At 52.7% G+C, this 5396-nt stretch overlaps 3 long non-coding RNA genes across 3 annotated transcripts; all 3 read left to right on the top strand.

Annotated features, from left to right (window-relative positions):
• Positions 1 to 772: 772 nt before the first annotated feature.
• Positions 773 to 1076, top strand: LOC136304849 (uncharacterized). Its single transcript, XR_010724851.1, has 3 exons — positions 773 to 846; positions 925 to 966; positions 1057 to 1076. It is a non-coding gene; the product is annotated as an uncharacterized lncRNA (long non-coding RNA).
• A 1396-nt stretch (positions 1077 to 2472) lies between these two features.
• LOC136304853 (uncharacterized) lies at positions 2473 to 2881 on the top strand. The gene is made up of 3 exons (XR_010724856.1): positions 2473 to 2533; positions 2612 to 2653; positions 2744 to 2881. It is a non-coding gene; the product is annotated as an uncharacterized lncRNA (long non-coding RNA).
• A 432-nt stretch (positions 2882 to 3313) lies between these two features.
• LOC136304852 (uncharacterized) lies at positions 3314 to 5396 on the top strand. Its single transcript, XR_010724855.1, has 3 exons — positions 3314 to 4224; positions 4838 to 5060; positions 5219 to 5396. It is a non-coding gene; the product is annotated as an uncharacterized lncRNA (long non-coding RNA).

Here is a 5396-nt window from a genome sequence, read left to right as displayed (position 1 = left end):
GGAGAGTCTCATTCTGGATCACAGTGCTGAGGTGTGCAGGGCAGAGCAGTCCTGGTGTGTGTTGTGTCTGTTGTGCACTCTGTGTCTTTTGGGTGTCGTGTCTTTCATGTCTTTTCCCTTAGCCCTTCGAGGGATGTATCAAAAATCCTGGTATCAGTCGTAGCATTTCTGATCTCTGCATTCCTCAGCCAGGTGCCTTTGTCTCAGCTGCTCGGACACTCATCAGAATCCATCTCTCTTCACAAGCATCCAGTCCGATGCCTTTTCAGGTCTTGTTCTGAGCTGTATTGACAGCCGTGCACCGCCCTGATCCATTCCGGCGGGTTAGGTCTTGTGAGATTGCAAAGACAGGTCGAGGATTCTGACTGTAGAATTCTCGGGCATCCATCTCTGCGTTTCTTGGCATAAGTCATCCCGATGGCATCTTGTTCCTGCAGGGTTCTCTGAGCCTGGCCAGCTCACCTTCCGTCTCACCTCGGTCATCTCATCCCGAGTTCTCTGGACCCTCAGGGTCATTCTTCTTGCCCAGAGTTTTCTGTCCCTGTTGTGTCCCCTCGTTTGTCCTGTGCTGTGTCACGGGTGTTGGTGTGTGTTTGGCCCGGAGCTGCTCTGCCTTGCTGCTCAGTCTGGGTGTAGGGGTACGAGGGTAATAGTCCTGGGGGCTTGAAATTTGTGATGTGGGGTGTAGTTAGACTGTAGAGGGTATTCCTAGATTGCCACAAGATGTGTGGAGCTGTCAAGGTATCCTGCAGCACTCTGACTTTTGTCCGGACTTTCTTTCAGATGCAGAGAGATGAAATCCGTGGCAGAGCCCCCCATTCTGGGTGAGGGGGCTCCCCTGAGAAGGTCAGTCCCTGTTTTGATTTGCAGGGGAGGTGTAAATGATGGCCATGTTACAGCTCTGTTCTTTGTCTTTATTTTTAGGTGGTAAAGCCGGATCTCAGCAGTCAAGCTGACGTGGGCGAGGTGAGCAGTGACGGGTGGACAGAAGCCGTTGCTATTGTTCAAACCTCACTCGCTGGTGCAACTCTAAGCCTCCGTTATTGTGTGTTTTAGGGAGTCCACTCGCAGGAGGCCGAGCTCCCCTCTCACCAACCGGACGACAGACCCGGGTCACCTCACCCGTGAGCCCTCCGGGAGCATTCCAGGAGTCTGTGATGGAGCCTTGATCTTCTCCTCGGGAAGGCCCCATCCAGGTAGGCTTGGATAGCGGGCGAGGAGTTGAGGTGAGTCAGGGAGGAGGAGGAGGGATGGTCCCCTCAAGTTCCAGCGCTGCCACGTCACCTTGTCTGCTCTTTACCCAGGCAGACCCTGCGACGCCGGCGTTGGCCTCTGAGCGCAGCTGAAGCACGGGGCCGAGGACATAGGCAAGCTTAGGAGACAGTGAGTAGCAGAATTGTCGGGTTTTGGGTGATGGGCTGCTAAGATCACGCATTCATGTTTGGTTTTCTTTGTTGTAGCTGACTAAGAGACAACAGCCCGGCGACAGCAGGAGTTTCCCTGAGGGAGAGGTGGCCTTCTTTGGACCTGGCAGCGTTTTGCCTCCCTGGATGCCTGAGAGATAAGTGGAGGGTGATGGCTCACAGAGGGGATGAAAGCAGGATGCCAGGGCAGGGATCACCAGGAGGGGTTTTTTAAGTCAGATTTGGAGTTGGGGGCACCAAGATGTGACCCCTTAGGCTACATTAAGGGAAAGTCTCATTTTTCATTTCAGTGCTGAGGTGTGCAGGGCAGAGCAGTCCTGGTGTGTGTTGTGTCACTTGTCTGTTGTGCACTCTGTGTCTGTTTGGTGTCTTGTCTTTTCCTTTTGTCCTTTGAGGGGCCTATCAAAACCCCTGGCATCAGTCTTAGCATTTCTGATCTCTGTGCTCCTCAGCCAGGTGCCTTTGTCTCAGCTGCTCGGACACTCATCAGAATCCATCTCTTCACAAGCATCCAGTCCGATGCCTTTTCAGGTCTTGTTCTGAGCTGTATTGACAGCCGTGCACCGCCCTGATCCATTCCGGCGGGTTAGGTCTTGTGAGAAATGCAAAGGCAGGTAGAGGATTCTGACCGTAGGATTCTCGGGCATCCATCTCTGCATTTCTTGGGATAAGTCATCCCGATGGCATCTTGTTCCTGCAGGGTTCTCTGAGCCTGGCCAGCTCACCTTCCATCTTACCTCGGTCATCTCATTCCGAGTTCTCTGGACCCTCAGGGTCATTCTTCTTGCCCAGAGTTTTCTGTTCCTGTTGTGTCCCCTCGTTTGTCCTGTGCTGTGTCACGGGTGTTGGTGTGTGTTTGGCCCGGAGCTGCTCTGCCTTGCTGCTCAGTCTGGGTGTAGGGGTACGAGGGTAATAGTGCCGGGGGCTTGAAATTTGTGATGTGGGGTGTAGTTAGACTGTCGAGGGTATTCCTAGATTTCCACAAGATGTGTGGAGCTGTCAAGGTATCCTGCAGCACTCTGACTTTTGTCTGAACTTTGTTTCAGATGCAGAGAGATGAAATTTATGGCAGAGCCCCCCATCCTGGGTGAGGGGGCTCCCCTGAGAAGGTCAGTCCCTGTTTTGATTTGCAGGGGAGGTGTAAATGATGGCCATGTTACAGCTCTGTTCTTTGTCTTTATTTTTAGGTGGTGAAGCCGGATCTCAGCAGTCAAGCTGACGTGGGCGAGGTGAGCAGTGACGGGTGGACAGAAGCCGTTGCTATTGTTCAAGCCTCACTCGCTGGTGCAACTCTAAGCCTCCGTTATTGTGTGTTTTAGGGAGTCCACTCGCAGGAGGCCGAGCTCCCCTCTCACCAACGGGACGACAGACCCGGGTCACCTCACCCGTGAGCCCTCCGGGAGCATTCCAGGAGTCTGTGATGGAGCCTTGATCTTCTCCTTGTGAAGGCCCCATCCAGGTAGGCTTGGATAACAGGCGAGGAGTTGAGGTGAGTCAGGGAGGAGAAGGAGGGATGGTCCCCTCAGGTTCCAGCGCTGCCACGTCACCTTGTCTGCTCTTTACCCAGGCAGACCCTGCGACGCCGGCGTTGGCCTCTGAGCGCAGCTGAAGCACGGGGCCGAGGACACAGGCAAGCTTAGGAGACAGTGAGTAGCAGAATTGTCGGGTTTTGGGTGATGGGCTGCTAAGATCACGCATTCATGTTTGGTTTTCTTTGTTGTAGCTGACTAAGAGACAACAGCCCGGCGACAGCAGGAGTTTCCCTGAGGGAGAGGCGGCCTTCTTTGGCACCCGACGCAGATTCTCATGCCTGGACGTCTGAAAGATAAGTGGAAGGCTTGGTGCTACAGAGGGGGGGGGTCACTGGGAGGGACTTGAGTCAGGTTTGGGAGATGGGGATGTCCAAGACATGACTCCTGAGGCTACATCAAGGGATAGTCTCATTTTGGATCTCATTTTGAAGGGTTCAGGGCAGAGCAGTCCTGGCGTGTCTTGTGTTACTTGTCTGTTGCGCACTCTGTGTCTTTTGGGTGTCGTGTCTTTCATGTCTTTTCCCTTAGCCCTTCGAGGGATGTATCAAAACCCCTGGCATCAGTCTTAGCATTTCTGATCTCTGCATTCCTCAGCCAGGTGCCTTTGTCTCAGCTGCTCGGACACTCATCAGAATCCCTCTCTCTTCACAAGCATCCAGTCCGATGCCTTTTCAGGTCTTGTTCTGAGCTGTACTGACAGCCGTGCACCGCCCTGATCCATTCCGGCGGGTTAGGTCTTGTGAGAATGCAAAGGCAGGTAGAGGATTCTGACCGTAGGATTCTCGGGCATCCATCTCTGCATTTCTTGGGATAAGTCATCCCGATGGCATCTTGTTCCTGCAGGGTTCTCTGAGCCTGGCCAGCTCACCTTCCATCTTACCTCGGTCATCTCATTCCGAGTTCTCTGGACCCTCAGGGTCATTCTTCTTGCCCAGAGTTTTCTGTTCCTGTTGTGTCCCCTCGTTTGTCCTGTGCTGTGTCACGGGTGTTGGTGTGTGTTTGGCCCGGAGCTGCTCTGCCTTGCTGCTCAGTCTGGGTGTAGGGGTACGAGGGTAATAGTGCCGGGGGCTTGAAATTTGTGATGTGGGGTGTAGTTAGACTGTAGAGGGTATTCCTAGATTGCCACAAGATGTGTGGAGCTGTCAAGGTATCCTGCAGCACTCTGACTTTTGTCCCAACTTTGTTTCAGATGCAGAGGCATGAAATCTGTGGCAGAGCCCCCCATCCTGGGTGAGGGGCTCCCCTGAGAAGATCGATCGCTATTCAAGGTGAGAGTCACAGATTTCACATTTATTGGCACTCCAGTGCAGGCCACCTGCGTTTACAGCTTCAAACAAGTGAGTCCCTTGGTAAACCCCCTGGGCAGCAGCTGGAGCCTGCTCCAGGCTGGGCTGAGGGAGCAAACACTTGTGGCTGACACAGCTCCACACTGAGGGTACTTGGGAAAACACCTGCCTTGTCCTGGATTGTTTTTTTTTTTTGAGCTTTTGACAAGGTTTTAATCATCACCTTGGTAAAAATAAATGGTAAGGACTGAAAACATGAGAGGCTGGCAGGTTATGCTCATGAATGAGAACTTTTTTTTTAAATAACTGTGCGGCCTATATCCTATTTTTGAGACTCTCTTTTTTGGCTGACTTTACTGTAAAAAATCTAATTTTAATTTAGCTGCCTCAATAATGAATTTATTGTACAAATATGTTCTAGCGTCAGGAGCTTAAAGTAGTAACACCAACATGCCACCTCTGGAATAAATCCCTGCGTCTCCTCAGACCTACTGGTTTGCAGTACAGTTTGTACACCTTTCGCTGCAGCTGTGGTTCTTAATAACTGGAAGTCCATGGATTCTGGGCGATTCCCATAAGTTCTCCTATTTTGTAGGAGCTGCACGGTGAGGTCAGCATTCTGAGGGAGGCCCTGGCACAGCTGCCAAGGGCAAGGAACGTGGAGCATCCCGGGGCTTCTCCCACCCGAGTTTCTCCCGGAGCGTGCTGCGTGTCATGCCGGATGTTTAACCCGGGTTTGGGGTGTTCTCCTGCAGTCCCAGCTCTGACTGCTGCCCCTGAGCCCCGGCCTTGCTCGGTCCCAGCACTGAACCTGGCAGGTGGGTGTGCTTTTCCAGCCCTTGAATCCCACGGGCAATCCCAGATTCCCGGAGCTCCCCGAGGCACAGCCTGGCCTCCCTCCCTGGGAGCTGCATTTCAATCTGCCTGGACCAACTCTCTGTTTGAGACTTTATTCCTGTTGTTTTTCCTCTTGCAGGTTGTGGGCAAAAAGGAGAGAGCCAGTAGGAAGTGAAGCCACTGGAAGGCCTTATCCCAGTCCAAGGTTCCCACTTTTCTTTCTGACTCCTGGATAATTGCCTGGCCATAACTGGACAGAGACTGTCAGTTTGATTTCCTGCCTTTTCCAATAAATCCTTGCTTTCAGCTGGAGTGTA

The sequence above is a fragment of the Chamaea fasciata genome, unplaced genomic scaffold (assembly GCF_029207755.1).
Source record: "Chamaea fasciata isolate MVZ Bird 193981 ecotype frontalis unplaced genomic scaffold, bChaFas1.0.hap1 SCAF_205, whole genome shotgun sequence".
In the NCBI taxonomy this organism is placed as follows: Eukaryota; Metazoa; Chordata; class Aves; order Passeriformes; family Sylviidae; genus Chamaea; species Chamaea fasciata.
Note: the sequence above shows the minus strand (reverse complement) of the source record. Positions and strands in the feature narration are given on the sequence as shown.